Source organism: Chelonoidis abingdonii, chromosome 21, assembly GCF_003597395.2.
Source record: "Chelonoidis abingdonii isolate Lonesome George chromosome 21, CheloAbing_2.0, whole genome shotgun sequence".
NCBI lineage: Eukaryota > Metazoa > Chordata > Testudines > Testudinidae > Chelonoidis > Chelonoidis abingdonii.
In genome coordinates, this window is record NC_133789.1 from 1,867,820 (window position 1) to 1,888,170 (window position 20,351).

The window sequence follows — 20,351 nt, forward strand, 5'->3', positions numbered from 1 at the left end:
CCGGCGGATCAAAGCAAGTTCGATATAACACGGTTTCACCTATAATGCGGTAAGATTTTTTGGCTCCCAAGGACAACGTTATATCGGGGTAGAGGTGTACGTGTTTCATTCCATATTGCATGGGAACCTCATTTATTTTGATCAGCAAGGCACTCGGCCCTGCCCGGAGGTTGTGTGTTAGCAAAACGTGATCACAATGCAAATGAACACAGGGTCCGAGGCAGCTGGAGAGTCGGACCCCTTGATCTTTTAAAAAAGGGAATTCAAAGCTTGCGATTGCCTGGTGTGGCCCCTGGTGCAGCAGCAACTGGGTGAGGTCGAGGGGTGCAGCTATGAAGCAAACGAGCGAGCACCTCTCGTCAAACGCTTTGCAAAGTGGGAGCTTCCTGAGTGGAGGCTTCGCAGAGGGATTTTGCCACAGACCAGAGCTGTGCCCTGCTAGCCTAGACATAAATACCTGGGGGGGTGATCCAGGCTCACGCGCCGGGGAGGAACTGCTGAACGTCTTTCATGTGTCACAGCCGCCTAGCTCTTAACTAGAAGGTTTAAGCAAGATGATAATTTGCCTTAGGCAGTTGCGGTGCGTCCCACCTCTCTGTGGGATAAGCACGCGTTAAATGTGCACCGTGTACACTCAGACACGGCAGAGACCTTGCTTTCCTGGCAGAGGGGCCTCGGTTCGTAAGGAGGTGTGGGTGTGGCAGGGGGTATCTGGGTGGATGGATGGGTAAACAGCACTCCTGAAGGGCCTGATTCGCCTCTCGCATAGGCCACCTCAACACCAGTTTAACTCCATTTGCTCCCCTGGAGTTGGCCCCTGGATAAACCTGAGCAGTCAGGCCTAGATGATTAGGCAGAGCCGGGCTGGAAGGGGAGCCCGGGGCCAAGTCCTGACAGGGACCCAATGAAAAGAGAGGGAAGAAAAGCTCTAGGCAGCCCCACTTGCTGCTGCCGGGGAGAGGGCCCTGGGCTCCCGCCTACGGATAGATCAAGATGACTCAGAGGGATAGACACAGTGCAGCCAGAGGCCTTCATCCTCTTCAGTACCGAGGAGCTCCAGACCCAGCATCTACCTTTTCCACCTGCTCCAAGAAGATGGAGCGCAGCATGCTGGGAGCTGTGGTCTCCGCAGGCTGCCCTTTGCATGAAAGAGAGTGGTAGCCGCAGCCTGTGGCATTTTATGGTCTCACCGTAGAAGGATTCGATGCTCCTAGGAAGCGGAAGGGGGAGAGAAAGTAAATCGGTCAGTGCAGCAGCTCTCAAATGGGCTGACGTGTATGGTGGGACCGGAGGAAGCTCAGAGGAGAGCAATGGGACATGGCAAAGGTCTGGACGAACTATCCTATGAAGAGAGGTTGAAAAACTCGGGATTGAAAGGAGATGTATAAAAGGGGCCATGATGAAAGTCTATAAACTATCGGGAATTTCTGTGCTCCCTGTCTCATAACACGAGAACATTCCATTAAATTGAAAGGGGGGAATTCAAGACTGATGAAAGGACAGACTTTCTCACACTGTGTGGGGTTAGACTGTGGAACTTACTGCCACAAGAAGCCATTGAGGCCAAGAATTTAACAAGATTCCAAAAGGGAATTATTGTTTATAGGTGGGGTGACCAGATGTCCCAATTTTATAGGGACAGTCCTGATTTTGGGGGCTTTTTCTTTTATAGGCTCCTATTACCCCCACCCCATCCCGATTTTTCACACTTGCTGTCTGATCACCCTATATATAGGCATAGAAAGCTTGTCCAGAGTTGTCATAGTTAATGACAATGAAATATCTGGAAGGTTTATTGAACCTCATGCCCTAAGGCTTACGCCAATCTCTAATATTGGAGACCAGGGTGAAATCTCTGTGGAGGGCAGATTATCCCATATCAGTGACTGCAGGGTTCTTTCACCTTCCTCTGAAGCATCAGGCTGGAAATAAGGCATACATTTTTAATGATGGGAGTAATTAACCATGGGGACATTTACTAAGGGTCATGGTGGATTCTCTGTCACTGACCAGTTTTAACTCAAGATGGGGTGTTTTTTCTAAAAGCTCTGCTCTAGGAATTATTTGGGGGAAATTCTGTGGCCTGGGTTACACGGGGTCAGACTAGCTGATCACAATGGTCCCGTTTCGCCTTGGAATCTGGCTGTTGGAGATGGGCTCTGGAGTAGAGAGAGGTTGGGTCTGATCCTCTCTGGCAGTTTCTGTTTTTATGAATTCTCGAGGCAGTAAGTCACCGCAGCATCTCAGAGGCTCAGGATTTAAAAGCAAGCATCAGGTTCTGTACCCAGCACGCAGATACCTTGTGCTCGGTGTTGTGTGACGGTTTTTACCGTGCGCTTAGGCACAGCTCTGTTTTTAACTGGACTCGGTTCTTGGACTCAGTACCAGAGGAACTGGATGAGATGCTCTGGCTTGTGTTACGCAGGAGCCCGGGTTGGATGATCTGATGCGTCCTTCTGGCCTTAAAATGGATGGAACTGCAAGGAGAGATGTTCTCTATGTATAAAAGGGGCCTTTGCCACCTTGCTCTGAATTCCTCCTCTCTGGTCCCCTGGCTCCTTGCAGCTAAGAGTGCAGTAATCAGCCGCCCAAGGGGGCGATTGACCTCATTTGTTCCAGTCCTGCCACCAGTTGTGGGAGCTGCTACCGGTTCCAATTCTACTAAGCCACAAGCTTTCCATGGGTGGCAGCTGGTGTGCGTAGAACATGATTCTGAGCTCATTGAATCACAGAATATCAGGGTTGGAAGGGACCTCAGGAGGTGTCTAGTCCAACCCCCTGCTCAAAGCAGGGCCAGTCCCCAACTATATCATCTCACTGAGAGCTTTGTCAAGCCGGGCCTTAAAAACCTCTAAGGAAAGAGATTCCACCACCTCCCTAGGTAACCCATTCCAGGACTTCACCACTCTCCTAGTGAAATAGTGTTTCCTGATATCCAACCGAAACCTCCCCCACTGCAGCTTGAGACCGTTACTCCTTGTTCTGTCATCTGATAGCACTGAGAACAGTCCAGATCCATCCTCTTTGGAACCCCTTTTCAGGTAGTTGAAAGCAGCTATCAAATCCCCCCTCATTCTTCTCTTCTGCAGACTAAACAGTCACAGTTCCCTCAGCCTCTCCTCATAAGTCATGTGCTTCAGCCTCCTAATCATTTTTGTTGCCCTCCACTGGACTCTTTCCAATTTTTCCACATCCTTCTTGTAGCGTGGGGCCCAAAACTGGACGTAGTATTCCAGATGAGGCCTCACCAATGTCAAATAGAGGGTAATGATCACGTCCCTCGATCTGCTGGCAATGCCCCTATTTATACAGCCCAAAATGCTGTTAGCCTTCTTGGCAACAAGGGCCTCTTTAAAATACAGTGGAACCTCAGAGTTATGAACTCACAGAGAACCACACACCTCATTTGGAACCGGAAGTATGGAATCACGTAGCAGCAGAGACCGAAAAAAAGCAAATACAGTGCAGTACTGTGTTAAACGTAAAGTACTAAAAAAAAGGGAAAGCAGAGTTTTTCTTCTGTATCATAAAGTTTTAAAGCTGCATTAAGTCAATGTTCAGCTGTTACAAACAATCTCTGTTCCCGAGGGGTTCTGAACTCTGAGGTTCTGCTGTGCGTGATTTTCTTTTTTGAGGTTTTCTAATTTGATGTGAAATTCCCATCCCTTCTTCTCATAATTTGTGAAATATTTTATGATGTCAAGTTTCTTCATTCCATTCGCAAGTCTCTTCTGATGCCCTGGCCACCTTCTTTACACTTCTCCTTTGAAGGATTTTCTTTCTGCAAGGATCTGATTAAACAATCGCAGATGAAGCAGGCCAGATTTAATGGGGCCAATTCCGTGGTGCTGCTACGATGTACACTGACTGGGGATCTGGACCCCACATAGCTTGTCTTAAAGAGGTTCCTGGGGTGGACTAGTTGCTGATATTCACTCAGTGCTCCGGTTGATCTCAGTGAGAGCCGCAGGCGCTCAGCGCTTCTGAAGGCCTGGTGCTATATGCCATTGAGAGAGAAGACTCCCTCCTTGAAATGGAAATTGTTTGTCCAGGACCCTAGTCCTGGCAGACTTCTTGCAAACGTCTTGCCTCTTATATTCACACAGAGGAGCTCATTCATAGCAGAGGAATGTTTGAGCAGGATAATATGTTGAGCAGCCTCCGTCTTTCAGCAACCTGCCACACATCCTGTAACCTCTCGGATGCATTACTAGAGGGGGCTAAGGGGCATCTCTCTGATACCCAGGAGATGAATGCCTCTATTTAAAATCCCCAGACTCAAGGACATGACTCTCCTGCTTGACGTTACTATTCGATATTTTAAACCCAAGTAGAAATGATGGTAATTTTGTTATTAAATCTCTGAGAAGATGAGTTTTTTAAAATGAGGGATAAAATTTTCCCTTTCTCCCCCCCAAAAAATCACAGAAAAAGGCTGTTTTAACTGCTTTCCTGAGCAAAAAAGAATGGAAAAAGTTCTTAATTTTTTAGTAGATTCTCTCATTGCTTAAGGCTGAGATGTCTCATAAGAATCCCAGTTAATGGTGGGGAGGTATTGTTCTCCACACCTAGAATAGGTAAGATTCCAAGAATAATCAGTTTCAAAAGGGAGCCCTGAGCATTCTTGGAAAACCAGCGTAAATAACCAGTGGTGGCATGACCAGACCATCCCTTTATGGAGAAAATTGAGGCTAAACGTCACCTTCCCAGCAGAACATTCTCCCATCTGGAACCTGGCATCATGTCAAAACTCAGCATTAAATAAAAGACCTTTCTTTGGCCTAAGACTGTTGCCAGCGATAGTCCAACTCTTCACTTCACAACTAAACCCACCATTAACTTTCCTCGTGCAATTTGCTTCTCACAGCTGAGAATCCCCTTTTCAACCAACGTAAATCCAGTAAGGAATTCTGCTTTTACAGTGGAAAAGGAATGTCCCCCAGTTCCCTCTCAGTTCATAACTTTAATTCTTAATTCATAAATGTAATTAATCTAACATCAATATAGTGTCTTTCACCCTAATTCACTTTTCACTGGGGTTACCGCGGCCACCTCTGGGGTGAAACATGAAAAGTGTTTAACCACTCACAGCAGGGCCTGATCCAATGCCCATTGACGTCCGTGCAAGTCTCCATTGATTTCAGTGGGATTTGGATCAAGCTTCCATTTACCAGAGGAAGAGACGCTGCTCTTAAAACTGCAGGGAGAATTTAGAGAGGCAGAATGTAATGACACAGTCTGGAAGTTTGGCCGGGACAGCAGCCCTAGCGCCTCGTGAACCTTTCAGACTGCAAACCCTAGGGGGGAAGGGTTATCTGTCTTCTATGTATGGAGCCCAGTGGGATGTTTGAGGCACTGCTGTAATATGAATCATTCTATTACTAATTATAATAATAATCATAACATTAATAGCCATAAGTGGTCTGGTGGTGCGGAGCACTGATCTACTCTAGGGGAAAAGGACTTGGTCATAGGACACTTATTGAAGCATTCAAAAACTCAGTGCCCCATCAATCTACAAACCCTGGGAAGTGCCTGAGGGAGAAAGAGGAGTTGGCAGGGCCTCTGGGAATCCAGGGAGCTTGGTCCTTCATCTTCTGTGTGGGAAACCCCCAGAGGGGGGAACCCAACCCTTAATACATGTTATCTTAAAAACACTTGGTCTACACTCCAGCAGGAAAGGTCACCGTCTTGGCTTCCTGGCCTTTCAGTGATCAAAGACTGTAGCATTTTCTTCCACGCCTGAGTTGTTCTGCTTATGACTGAGCTTCCAATTACAGAGGCAAAGAGGAAAAACTATATGTCTTTCAGATTTATTAATTTTGATGCTATCTAACATCTTTTGCTGCCCAATTATACCTGAATTCTTCAAATAACAAAATTCGCCTGGAGGGGGACTAGTGAACCTGAGTAAGTTGTGGGCTGGATATCCCCCCCACACACACACTCCTTCTTTGCTCCTCTATTTGCAAGTTCTTTGCAGAATCTAAGGGTCTGCAGTTAACATTTGCCAGATTTCCTCCGTGAAGGTGCATCTGAAAATTAAGAATTCAGGGTAGAATCCTGGCCCCACTGAAGTCAATTTCAAAACTCTCCTTGACTTCAGTAAGGCCAGAATTTCACCCCAGATACTTGAGCCTCTCATGCTTGTCCTTATACTGCTGATGTCATTGGGATTGCTCATGAAATGAGGAGCACTCCCTGTGAGCAGGGTACCAGCATCTGTCCCTGCAGGTCTCTGACCGGCCCTGTTGTGTGCTTGGGTTGCAGTGCATGCCCAAGGGAGCCTCCCAGGGCCTAGCAAAGGGCGTGTGTTCCACGTGTTTATCCGCAGGAGGATGTGTGTGCAGCACTCTGCTGAGAGGGGCCATACTGCACGCGCAGGCTGCTCACCACCACAGTGCAGTCAAGGAGAGCCCCATTCTGCAGCATACTCCGTATAGCAGGTGCGTTACAACGTGCTGGTAATGTATTCCCGGCACTTAGCCTGGGGATGTGTTATCCGCTGTGGTGGTACGTCTCCAGATGTGTTCCCCACGTATGTAACCATCTGAGGGACAACTCTGGGCCCAGATGGAGTAGTGCAAAATGTGACTTTCATTCCAAGGGCTGTCGGCAGCTGTGCACCCCGATGCAACTCCACAGCAGTCCGTGGGGCTACCTGGGGGTCACTGAGGGCCTGCGGAATTGAATGGCATTAAGGATTCATATGCATCCCAGCCTGTCTTCCCACTGTAGTGACAGTAGCTGGTCAGTCTCGGGCAAGGGGTGCATTGTTCTCATGCACTGCTTTGCTGAACTGCCTCCTCCCTCGCCCCCAGTGTGCTCGCGCCGGGCCCAGCCGTTCTCTGTGGCTGTGGCTATGTCTGCGTTTTGAGCTGGGGTGTAATTCCCAACCCAAGGAGCCATACCTGTGTTTGCTCTGATTGAGCTGATGCACTGAAAACAGGTTAGCTGCTACGGGGGAAGGGTCAAGCCACCCCAAGTACAGACGCCTCCGAGACACTAGACGTGTACCTGGGGCCCCTAGCTTCTCCCACTGCTCTGGCTGTGGGAGCTATTCTGTGGCTCAGTCAGAATTAGTTACGTCTCCTTGAGCTGCAGTTCACACCTCCAGCTCAGAGTGCAGACGCACCCTTGGTGACAGCCGTGCTGTCCGCTGAGACACACAGACCCATGGCTAGAGATGAGCAAAGAGGCACCATTTCATTTCATCCAAAAATTCCCTGACATTTTAAAGAAACATTTCATTGCTGCTGCCTTCCCCGCTTGCCTGGATTTCAGGCTCCTCTGTAACAGACGCACTTAGGCAGGCTAGAAAAGCAGTGAGGTTTGGGGGTGTTTTTGGAAATGCTTATCCCAATCCAAAAATTCCCTTCTTCCAGAATGCAGACAGTAAGTTGCAACGTGATGTTTGCTGAGTGGGAGAGAGCTGTGAATCTCACTGTTACTGATCAGCTAAAACCTGTACTCATCCTCCTACATTACTTGTTATCCTGTCTCCCCCGCACTGCCCCAGCTCTCTTGTTTGCTGCCTCCATGATGTTAAGGCGGGCACCTCCAGGTGGCGCTGTTAGACATTGCCTTCCAAGTTCCTTTCCTTAGTGTATGAGCTAGTTTTGAGTCTTGGGAAGACATTGCCCCAGATCCCAGCGGAGTTAGGCACCTAAATACTTTTGAAGATCTGAGCCGTTGTGTTAGTTTTTGGGTTATGTAACCTTTTTGCGAGGAGGCAGCTTTGGGGGAGAGCAAGCTGTATGGGTAGTGAAGAGTTTGTTCTCTGCCTTGGGATATGGTTCGGATCAGTTCTGGACGCGCAGCTGCTGCCTGGGACCTGGGGGTTGGGGATGGACTGAGATTTTTGGGAGATGGGATCACCCTGCTTTTGCCGTTAGACTATCTCGTTCCAAGACTGGTGCATGTGGGTAAATAGAGCAAGTTTATGCTAAGGATGTGCCCAACCTGTGCATGAATGAGTTCTCCTTCACTGGGACACCAACCTGCAAGGCCTTGACCATCTTCCGTGACTGGGTCATGGCAGGGCGAGAAGAAAGGGCAATAAAAATATCTGAAACTGTTACCTGCGATAGGCTTATTTCTGCAGCTGGTCCGTAGAGTCCAGCCCCTTCAGTGCAGCCTTGTCCTATTATGATCTCCCCTCCCCAAATCCACATCTGATGCCCTTGAACGCATTTTAGGCACAGTCAGTCAATTCCAATCAGTCATGCCCTCGCACGAGAGGAAATCTCTATCTAGGTATGAAATATCTCAGGAGACAAGAGCAGTTCAGTGAACTGCCCCAGACACAAAGCAAGTCCATTCTCAATTCCAAAGCTATATGCTAAAAATATAAAACTTACTAGAAGTCACATCTCGGATGGAGATGAAAATCCACGGCAGTAGCCGAGGGCCGGTTTGCAACTTTCGTCCCAGTGGATACCCGACTCCAAAGCTGAGTGTTCGCTTAGGGAGGAGGAGAGAGAAATACCATCTGCCAGAGGAGTTGTGGGGTGAAATGCTGTGGCCTGTGAGAGGCAGCAGTCAGACTAGGTAATAGATTGTCACCCGGAGTGTGTCAACCCCCCGGCAGTTATGAACAGGTCCAGGGCGGGACGCCACCTGCACTCCCTTTCTTTGTTGCAGGATGGGAGGAAGTTCAATTATCATCTCCTGTAAGGTAGAATCACAGCATGGAAAAGCTGGAGACACCGCAGGGCTGTAAAGCCATAATCGGCCTTTCTGGCCTTACAATCTGTGACCCTCTGTGTCCTCTTTCAGCTTCAGTGTTTGCTTATGTTAGTCATTGCCAAGGACATGAAGCATCTTAATATTAAACTTAAATAGCCCAACAAGGGGCAGGGCCTGGTAACAGACCATCAGGGGCCAGCTGTCAATGGCAGATTAGCAAGTATCCAGTCTAAATTTACTGTCAGTAACTCTTGTGCGTGCGCACCATGTGCGTGCGGGTGTACAGACGCGCACACAGGAACCTGTAAACGTTTTTCTGATTCAGTCCTGGGGCAGTTCCAGCTCTTAACGCTTTTTACATCAGAGCCCAGTTCCCTGCAAAACAGACAGGGGAAGTGTGAATGATCCTGAAGTTCAGACCAGTTGCTGCCTGTGTTTTCATATGTCAAGATCGATCCCCAGCGCTTGATAGTCGAGGCTGCCTTAGTCAGCATGTGTCAATGTGATGCACTAATGCTCAGTATGCTGCTTCATTCATTCCTCAGCAATTAGTTGCCATGACCTCTTGTTACAGAGCAGTGCTTGGATTTGCCATCTGAACTTGCTGATGGTTCCCAAATATCAGCTGGATGTCCAGTTGAGTTAAAGAAAAGAGAAACCCCAGAGACACTCAAACTGAACTGCACTGTGCTAAATGTTTCTAGTGGTTTCAGGCATTTTACAAAATGTAAAAATGTTAGCGTTTGCATTAAAATGTGACCTGTTCTAAATGAAGCTGCATGTATCCATGGATGCCCTCAGAAAAGAGTTTGGCTTCTTGTTGGTTGGTTGGTTCTTTGCATTTGTTTTTAAACTGAAAGAAGCACATTTTTACCAAACTCTCCCAATTATCTGATCTTCCACAAAAAAAAATAAATTAAAACTCAGCTCTTCTCTCGTGCTCTTCATTCCTTGATCACAAAACACTTTGTTGCAGAAGAAGATGAATGTCATTATCCCATTTTACTGATGGGGAAACTGGTGAAAGGAAATATGGTGCAAAATTAGACAGTGGAATTCATTGCCACTGGGAGTTTTGAGGCCAAGAACGAAGCAAGATTCAAAAAGGGTCAAGACTCTCATATGGATAGCAAGAATCTCTGGAGTTATCAGAATCAATGCTAACAAAAATGTTGAAGGAATATTAAACCTTGTTCTTCAGGACTGAAACCAATCTCTGTTAAAAACCAAGATGAGCTGTAATGTGGGCGGCAGATTACCCCCATCTGCTATTGCAGGGCTCAGCTTCCTCCGAAACATCTGGTGCTGGCCACTGCTGGAGACGGGCTACTGGACCAGAAGGAACTCAGATCTGTTTCATTCTGGGTAGGCCTGTGTTTTTAAACTGTGACACAATGCGTGGAGAAAGGATTTGCTCAAAGACACCCAGCAGCTCAGTGGCAGAGCCAAGAGTACAATCCAGTTCTCCTGTCTTCTTGTCTTGCCCACCAGCCCACTCTCCAGTGCCACTGATTCAAGCTCTTTTCCAGTTTGCCCTTAGATGCCCCCTCAGAGGCCCACTGAAGCGTCTGGGTCAGCAGCAGGGAACAGAACCAGGCCCCGTGTGGCCATGACAAGCTGGACACTAGGCAGCATGTGATGTATCCTGCTGCTCTGAAGGACAATCGTTTCTAATTATTTCTGGGTAGGTTAATTGATACCCACTCATGTCTGGCTTTAATTCCCTTTCTGGTTAGTGGGGAATCGTGCGCCCCAAAGACACTGATAATCAGGCAAACCTTAGTGTGCTGGAGAGGGACTCAGGGCAGAATTGAATGAAGGTTTCACGGTCAGGTTTTCTTTGGGGACTTCGGGCGTTGCCTTGGTGGGCACAAATGCCCCTCGAGGAGTTGGAAGGGGATGAAGCCTTGAATCTGAGTCACGTTGCACAATCACCAGCATTGCACAGACAGCAGCTGGAAGCAGCGTGCATGGGAGTGTGTGTGTCTGGGAGAGCTGCTGAGTACCCTGCCAGGGCACCGGTGTCTGGGAAAATGGTCGCAGTCCGAGCTGTGGCCGGTCCCTTCAGTGCCAGGCTTTTGTTCAGGCTGGGTGGGTGGATTGCGTTGTCTGCAGACCCTCACAGTTGTCTGTCTGTCGCTGGTAGCACACTGGTGTCCTGGCACTAGCCAACCAGCTGCTCTGGGGGTCACTGGGTAACATTGCCAGCAGTTCTCAGGGAGTTGTCCGCAGGCGCTAATACTAATCATCGTCTGGCTCAGCCTTTGAGCCCAAACCCCTCCTCTTGGCTTCTGTCCCTGCCTTTCCTCTCTTAGAGCCCGAGCACATCTGGCTGGCAGATGGGGAGCGGCGAGGGGGACACCTGCTGTGGCTCCTCGTCTTATCTTTGCAGTGACTCTTGGACGCCGCTTTTCAAACGGGGGAGGGAGGAAGCGACAGGGCCTTAGATGATGGCGGGCAACCTGCGTGCTCTGTGTGCGTGATCAACGCAGGGTGCAAATGTGGGCAAAGGCTCCCACTGGGCAGGTTGGAACTGCTGGCCTGGCGCAGTGGTGGGGTTAGAAATTAGGCCTGAGCAGCTCTCCACCCCAATGTGCCAGGCGCTGCACAAACACAGTGATCCAGTGAGTGCACAGGCTAAGCCCTGCATCCTGCAAATACATCCCACTTCACGTTGCCCACTGTGAGTAATCCCACCGTGCTGGCCACAGTATGGACGTGGTTGTGGGGTCAGGAGACTGGTTGGCCTCATTTGCATTCTGCTGTGGAAGAGCCTCAATCCAAATCATTCCTGGGCTCTTGAGCAGAGACAGCATCGCCGAGCAGCTGGTCAAAAATCATGAGATTGGTTTTGAAATCGTGAGTAGGGCTCCGTGTTTGTCATAGACGTAGCGGAATCCGTGACTTCCTGCACCTCTGTGACTTCTGCAATGGCCAGTGTGGCTGACCCCAGGGCCGCCCAAGCAGTTGGCCCCGGGGCCAGCCACACCGGCCACTGCTGGAACGGCTCTGCAGCCAGCTGCTCGGGCGACCTCGCAGTCAACCACACCAGCTGCTACTGGAGCAGTCCCAGCCCGGGGCCAGCCACACCCTCCGCTGCTCTGGCAGCCCCAGGCAGCTGGCCCCGGGGGCTGTCTGAGCAGCGGTTGCAGGGTGACCGGAGCAGTGGCTGGCCCTGGGGCTCCCCCCTGGCAGCGGACCCCTCCAAGGCTCTGGGCGCCACTGGTGCCACAAGCTCCCCCCTGGCAGCACCCCCCACCCATGACTCAATCAGGGGTATTTATGGTATAAGTCACAGGCAGTGACTTTTTGTTTCTTGCCTGTGACCTGTCCAGGACTTTTACTTAAAATACCCGACTAAATCGTAGCCTTAATCATGAGATTCTGTAAAAACAATAGCTGTGGTGTTCTTTTATTTGCCTTCTGCTCTTTGAGCCGTTATGGGGCACTGGGGTCACATTTTGAAGCTTTCTCCACAGCCACATGGGCTGGAAATGTACTTTTTCTTTAAGAATGAAGGCTGGAATCATCGCAGATCCACATGACTCCAGGAGCTGGGGCTTTAAAGAAAACAATCAGTATCATGAGACTCATGACAAACTCATGAGACTTGGCCACTGCAGGGAGCAAAACTTAGCAGGTGGCTCTGGAATCTGACCACCTGCCCTTGGCCTCTCTCCATCATGCCTTCCTGGAGCAACACAGGCCCTAAAAGAGGAGGATGTTATGGGCTCTAGCAGGGGGTGTGTCTCTCGCTCCCGCTCAAAGTTTCTTTGCTTTGGCAGCCTGGGGGTTTACTCTGAGCCAGTGTTGGAGAGAGAAGAGTGCTTGTGTGTTCTCTCCTCTTGGAAAGGAAAGAGAGCGTGAGTGAGCCCATGAGAGAGAGAGGGCATTCTCACTCCAGTTTCTCTGATACCCCCTCCCATCCAATTTTCATGTTAATACCTCATCTCTGTGTGCCGGGACCTCAGCTGGGAGAGGCTACAGTTGTTAATTCCCCATCTGTGCTTCTGATTGGGCTAAGGAAGGGCCAGTGAATGGGGGAGTGTGGCATTTCCCTCCTTAGGGCACGGCTGGGTAGAGCATTAAGCTTTTAATTGAGGTATAAGTGGATCAGTCCAAGGAAGGGGGCACTTGTGCGGCACACTGCTCTGGAGCAGGCGGCGTTTGGCAATCCATGCAGCTGCATTAGTAAATACACGCAGGGGGATACCAGCGGCGAGGAGGCAGCGCAGCCAGAGCAAAATGCTTTTAGGTAAGTGAAATGCAACTTTCCTTTCCTCATGCTTCCAACAATGGGCAGCCTGCTAGGTGGTCTTTTATGTAACGGCGACTTGAAAGCTGGACAGTCCCCTCCCCGGGTTCCTGTCGCAGTCGGCTTTTTAATCAGCGGGAAGTGGGAAAGCTGTTAGCTCAGCTTGTACTGTGGCTTGAAAATCTAGGGTAGGTTTAGAGGGAAGCTTCTCGTGGGCGCGTGTTACGCAGACATCACAAAAGCTTGCACAAAGCACTGGGGGGTTGGCCAGTTTTGCAGCAATGATGGCAAAGAAATCAAACTAGGAAGAGCGCCACGAATGTCTACCTGCGAATGGTTCGGGGAAGTCCAGGCATGTTTGTGCTGCTAATGTCCCAGGTGCACTCCTCTGTGCAGAGACAGTGCAGCCTTTAATCACAGCCACCTGCAATGGGCTTTTATAGAGTCCTGTGAGCCCAGAAAGATGACATCAAATCAAGGTGCAAGTTGTAAAAACTGCCCTGTTTCCTCTCGATCTGAGGCCAGTTTAACTAAGGTTACGGACCCCGAAGTGCGTCCCCCTTGTGAGCTTGGCCAAAGACTTGAGGGTCAATAGTGACAAAGATATTGATGTGAACTGTTGTGCTGTCAGGAACGAGCCTTGGAGACTCATGGAACTTAGGAAGTCCTGGCTTGGAAATGGTGCCTGGTTATAGGAGCATGATACCTGCATATCCTCTGCCTTATTGAACCTCTCCGACCCCCTCTCTCAGCACTATGCAATCCTAAACTGCAATTTACAAGCAAAGTGGATTCAGATCCCTCTCCATTTCCATTCCTTGAGAACCCATTGGAACAGAGGTTGTATCTTTTTTATTAGAATGGGTTAAGTCTTGCATCAGTCCATCCGCCCTCAGAACGGTCAGCCTCCCCCCAGACACCCGCGCGCAACCTGTTTCTTCAGCTCTCAGCTTTTATTCTTAATTACCGGTGGGATTCAAGCTGGGCTTGATTCACTGCAGCCTATTGATTTTTCCCAGGGCTATGCGAAACAGGTTGCATGCTGACGTGAGCTTTATCTTGTCCTCTCTCTTCATTTGGGGGTCAGCTTTTACTTTGGCGCATCCTCTTGTTTCTGTTTTGCTTCTTTGGAATGTGATGCCAGTGTGTTGTGCTCTTCATATGAAATGAGGTTGGGCGGGGGAGAAGACAGGCAAAGGCTTTGAAGAAAACACAGTTCAAAAGCTTGCAAGAAGCTCTGCTGATCCTGGTTAGTTGGTGATTTTTTGGCTGCAGAAGGCTCATTGAGTCAAGCTGCAGCGACAAATAAAGTGTAACTGGAACACTTGCGTCCAGCCTGGTTTTGCTTACAGACATGGGAGCCCTGGTTCTGTACTTCTATTATTATCATTGTTAACTTTCCACCATGCCGTTAAATGACCCAGCTTCACATTTTCATTTCACTCCCATGTCTTACGTTGTTGTTTTTGTCGTCAGTGTTATGGGTGTCTGTACAGCTGGTATGTATAGGATGGTTCCTGCTCTCTGCCCCTCTCTCTCTCTATATATATATATTTATAGACTGTTACTATATCACGTACATGTGCATGTTTATGTCTGTGTGTTTTTATAAGACAGTTGTGTCCACGGAAACACGGATATTATTAAACTGGCACATCTGGCTGGGTTTTTTGAACTACGGCATTGCTTGTCAGCTGCCTTGCATAGATCACTTTAATTTTTTTAATCATTTGAAACATAATCCATCTTTCGTGAGCTGTCTTTCCCTGTGTTTCTGGAACAAGTAACAGTTCTCAGGATATTTATCTAGGATATTTGTTAGCCAAAGCAGGTTTAAAAAATATAGCTTGCCTTTACCCTTGATGCTTAAAATATGTAACTAATGTTCTGAAATCTTTGTATTTTTATTTTTTAAATTTCAAAATACAAACTCTTCTGTATCCTGGCACATGAAAACACACTTCCTCTGCATATTTTCCCTTATTCGCCACCACCTGCCTGTTCTTTCTATTTCCTTTGCCTCTCTAATTTTTCAGTATTCCATCTCAAATGACAAAACAGCGAGAATAATTTTACTCCAGAAAATTTCTCACTAAAGGGCACTGTGCATAACATACTGTATCCTGTCAGTGCCTGGTAGTTTAATGGAACCCTTTGTATAGTATCGTATTCCACCGGGGTACCCTGAAATTTTGGACAGGACTGCAAAGGTTTTGTTAGAATATATTCTGTTAGCCATATTTATTTGAGTTCTGTTTACTTCCTGACGTGTGTAAAGTGTCCTCCTCTTCTGAAGTGGTGTTTTGAAGCACGCAGAGGGAGAGTGAAACCTCGAAGCCAGAATGTTCTGAATATCTAAAGGATTAGAATAAAAAAATTCCATTTCCCTAGGGCATTTTAGGGCAAAAGCATGTGAGCATGTGGAGTTAAAAGCTGGCCATGAAAGTTCTGAGTTAGCCTAAGTGCGGAGTAACTTTGACTGCATTAATGGATGGGTTGTGCAAGCTTCTCCACCAGGGTGGGAATTATTAGCTGCATTTCAGGTAAGGCTTTTGAAGCCTTTATGAGGCTTTGTTGTTGTTACCACTTGGTCAAATTGTCATAGTTCCACTGAAGTCAAAGGCGCGGCGATAGTTTACACTAGCTGTGGATCTGCCCCGCTTACTCTTTCTGATTTTTTGTCTTGACTGTTGCAGGCAGGAACCCTCGAGGTTTTGAAATCTGTGTTGGTTTTCTTAATAGAAAGAATATGAAACAAAATGCACCCAAAGTCAGTAAAACTTTAAATTCTCTTCAGGCTCAAAATGACGCTAAGCTCCATTGTCTCCGGGCAGGCAAATGTTGGGGCTGATTGCCCCATGCTAGCGGCTGAACGAGTTGTGCTGCCGTGCAGGTGCTAAAACTGCAGGTGCTAAAGCTGATGGCTTATGAGGAAGATCTTTGCAGCAGCACTGTGCCTCATTGAGGCTCCAGTCCAACCAGGGACTTAAGTGCATCTCATTGACTCCCGTGGGACGACCCATGTGCTTACAGGCAGGCAGCTCCCTACGCACCTGGCTGAAATGTCCATTGAAGTCAGCAGAAGGAGGCGTGTTGACTTCAGTGCACATTGAATCATGCACTTTGGCTTTGGGCAGGTCTACACTTAAAACGCTGCAGCCATGCAACTCCATCGCTATGGCACGTTAGTGACGTGTACTTGGGATTAGCCTGGACTCAGCAACAACTGGCATTAGCAGAACCAGTGTAGACAAGGAAAGCCACAGCTGACTACCTCGGTCTCAAGCAGGGGTGGACTCAACTGATGCAAAGTGAAACATTGTCGTTTGCACTGTGGGTTTGCAGTGGTGCAGCTGCGCGAGTCGCTGGACCCCCACTATAGAAAGGCATCAGTCATCTGGACTTGAAACGGAGTGTCTAGGAGTATGGTTGAGGGCAGCACTGCCCCTTTGCGACAGGGTCAGTCGGAGATGGCTGGTGTGTGGTAGCAGGAAGCCATGTTGTAAATCGTTGGGTGGTGTCATGCTTGGGTTCTGAAAACATTTGGGGTTTATTGATCCATATTTTATTTGGCTGCTTTTAATTGACTGCATACTAATGCTTTCTGTTCTCTCCAGAAGAGAAGTGTCTCATTAAACCAATAATCTTCCTATCCATCTGCAAAAGGGCCTGCAGTTATAACGCTTTCTCAAAAACATCTTTATGTGTGGATGCCGCAAAAAACAACCACCACGATTACCTCCCCACAAATGGCTTCTGTTTTTACTTCTCCATTATTAGCTACCTTAAAAACCTGGGTATGTTGCTCTTCTGTCATTGCCAGGATTTAATGGAGGAAAGAATTAATCTGGATGCGTTCTCAGCATAATGTCGAATGCATCATTTTCCATCCCATTTCAGCTGTGGAATTTGGTTTTCAGGGTCTCTTCATCAAATGCTAGAACCTTGCTTTTTCTGATATTCTTTGGGGTGAATTTCCCCAGCAGTTACTTCCATCAGAGGGGGATAACTCTTGGAAAAGTCTCGGGGAGAACATCCATTTGCTAATTTCAGTGCTCAGCTGGCATCTTAAAAGATTGTGCTAGTGAGTCTATTGAACCACGTTTCCTCTGCTGCCAGCCCCTTTCAGAGATGGGGGGATCACTATCGACTCTTATATAACCCAGGCCAGAGGATTTCACCCAGGGATTCCTGCAGCAAGTCCATATCTTCTGGCTGAGCTAGAGCAAACGATGTAAAGATTCCAAGTGATGGATAGTCTCGGGGAGAACATCCATGGATTTCTAATAATAAATATTTCAAGCAAACCTGAATGTTTTCAAAATTTTTAATAAATTGTGCTCCTGATAGCAAATTGAAGAGCCCTCTCCCACTGTTCCCAGTACTGAAGGGACTAGCTGAAGCAGTCTCAGAACTGTTAACAATGATCTTTCAGCATTCACGGAGAATGGGTGAGGCCTGGAGAAGGGCAAATGTAGTTCCTGTCTTTAAGAAGGGGAACAAGGAGAACTGGGGAATTATAGACCCTACTTTGATATCTGGAAAGATACTGAACAAATTATTCAACAATCAGTTTGTGGGCACCTAGACGATTGTAGAGTTATAAGGAAGAGCCAGCATGGATTTGTCAAGAACAAATCATGCCAAACCAGCCTATTTTCCTCCTTTGGCAGAGTTACTGGCCTGGTGGGTAGGGAGGAAGCAATAGACGTGATATGTCTTGATTTTAGTAAGGCCTTTGATGCAGTCCCACGTGATATTCTCATAAGCAAACTCCGGAAATGTGGTCTAGATGAAATTGTGCACAGCTGGTTGAAAGATCATACTCCAAGTGTCGTTATCAATGGTTTGCAGTCAAACTGGTATCTAGTGGGGGCCAGCAGGGGTCAGTCTTGGGTCTGGTACCAATCAATATTTTCATTAAGGATTTGGATAATGGAATGGAGAATATGCAGATGACACCAAGTTGGGAGAGGTGGCAAACCCTTTGGAGGACTGGATTAGAATTCAAAACAACTTTGAGAAATTGGAGAATTGGCCTGAATTCAACAAGATGAAAGTCAAAAAAGACAAGTGCCACTTACTTCACTTAGAAGGAAAAAATCAAATGCACAGCTACAAACTGGGGACTAACTGGCTAACTGGTCGTACTGCCGAAAAGGATCTAGGGGGTTATAGTGCATCACAAATTGAATCTGAGTCACCCAACCCCCTGCCCCAAGTCAGAATCCCCTCCTGCACCCAAACTCCCTCCCAGAGCCCGCACCCTCTCCTGCACCCCAGCACTCTGACCCGGCCTGGATGCCCCTCCTGCACCCAGTCTTCCTCCCAGAAAGAAACTAATGTAACAGCTGTTCTATGGTAAGAAGTCCGCTATTTTGAATTAATTTAACTCTATTCTGTATGTTTTAAGGCTGAAATGTAACCACAGAATGGCTTTATGTTCATTAATAGCCCCGGGCCCACAGGAGAGTTAATCCAGCCCTGCTCTTAGGTGGGTCCATTCCATTATTGATCCATGATTGTTAAACCTATAGCTAATAACTGGAATTGTGCATTGAATAGGTCTCTCGAATTCTTTTGCCTCTTCAGAACTAGATGGTAGGAAAGTAAGTCTTGCTACGTGTTTGTCTGTCTTAGGTAAATATGGCAGTACAGTTGGTGGGGAACAGGGGGGCAGATTTACAATGAAAGATTAGAACTAGAAATAAAAATCCAATTAAATAATAATGGCAAATGTATATTTGATTCCAGGCATTGACCACTGCCCGTCTAGCTCTGGGGCGAGCTTAGAGGAGTGCTATATAATTGTACAGCCATTACGAACTCCATTTTCAAGGCTCTGTGAAAAATGGCTCTAGGCAGAAATTTGATGAAAAATTTCAAAAGCGAAGAGCTGTTGACTGTTTTACAAATCAGAGGGAGAACCGAGCTGGGTTCCCTGGGTCTGAAGGTCTTTTCCGCCCTTTGGAAATCTCAGCCCTGAAACAGACTCTCAAAGCCACCTCGTGGTCCTCTTTCGAGTTGCTCCTTCAGTCTCTTCTTCGCTGTGATGCCTGGACAGCCCTGGACAACGGCTAGGCAGCTGGTTAGCTGTGACCATTGCATTTCATGCTGACGAGTATCATCTCATGGTTTCCTTGAGCTCCCTCTGCTGTGGGAGAGGACTGCCTCTGTAATTGGATGTTTGTACAGGGCCTGGCGCAATGGAGCTCTGGCCTCTAGATGCGACCGTAATACAGATATTTTAAAATGAAATTTCTGCAGGCTGGTGCCACAGGTCATTGTGTGCCGCTGTATCAGAAGTCCAAGCTGATGATGGGAAGGTATTCTAATGTTTCTCTTTGGCCCTCCTCCCCTGTAAGCCTCTTTGGTTGGTTGGTTTGTTCAAAAAGAACTTACCCGGAATGCTGCGTAGGCACAGTGCGGAGTTCGGGGGTCACTGCCGTGTCTGGTTCTGGTGATTGGTATCCTTTATTATGTGTCTTATGGCTATGCCTAAAGACCTCCCGATCCCCCGGACCAGGGTCCCTTTGTGCTGGATGCTGTCCAGACACACAGCCTAGATGTAGCCCTGCACCAAAGAGCTTCCAGCCTAAATAGCCACACAAAGGGGGAGAAACTCAGGCAGTGATTGGAAGAGCTGGGGACTTGAGTGCGACAAGTATCTAGGATGGTTGATGGTTTAGGGTGGACGACGTCAGAGTGTTACCACTACAACCCTGCCGGTAAGGCACAGAATGATGCTCTGTTCTAAACGTCTGTTCCTGTACAGACACGCCTCTGAGGCTGCCTGTGTCCACTTCCACGTGCATGAACCCTGTTCCACCATAAACAGAGCACTCACCTGTGCTCTGGCTGAGAGCAGGGCAGGGCCACGATGGGCCGATGGTACGCGAAAAAGCCACCATTGTAGTGCATGCTACATTGCATAAGTGCAGCTATATGGTCCTGGCTTGTTCTGTGTGTCCTGTTGGCTGGTCACCTTTCCCCATCAGCTAGGGGTGTGTTAGGGGGGGGGGGGGGTTCTTTATTTGTTTTACATATCTGGGCCATCTTGGAAGTCTCGCCCCCAAAGCAGCTCCTTGGTGCTGGGCTGTTGCCAGGCTGTGTGGTGCGAATTGCACCCTGCCCTGCAGGTAACTAAACGGTAGCATGTACATGGGGCTGATCCTCCTCTTGTTTGCACCAGTGTAAACTGGAAGTGCACTGAAGTCAATGGGGCTACACTGCTAGGACACTGGCTGAGCGGGACTGAACGGTGTCCACGTACCTATAGCACGTGCCATGTACAGGATACCTTGTCATTCCAGTAATGTTACTTGCCAAAGGTGCTAGACAAGTCAAACCAAAACCCCTCGCTGGTGCTTTGTCAGTACACCCTGACCCCGCATGTAAATACTGAGAC

General features: G+C 48.1%; 1 protein-coding gene across 2 annotated transcripts in view; it reads left to right on the forward strand.

Moving 5' to 3' along the window:
* Positions 1 to 20,351, forward strand: part of ZNF385C (zinc finger protein 385C) — a 147,779-nt gene that overhangs the window by 59,681 nt on the left and 67,747 nt on the right. The window lies entirely within an intron of this gene.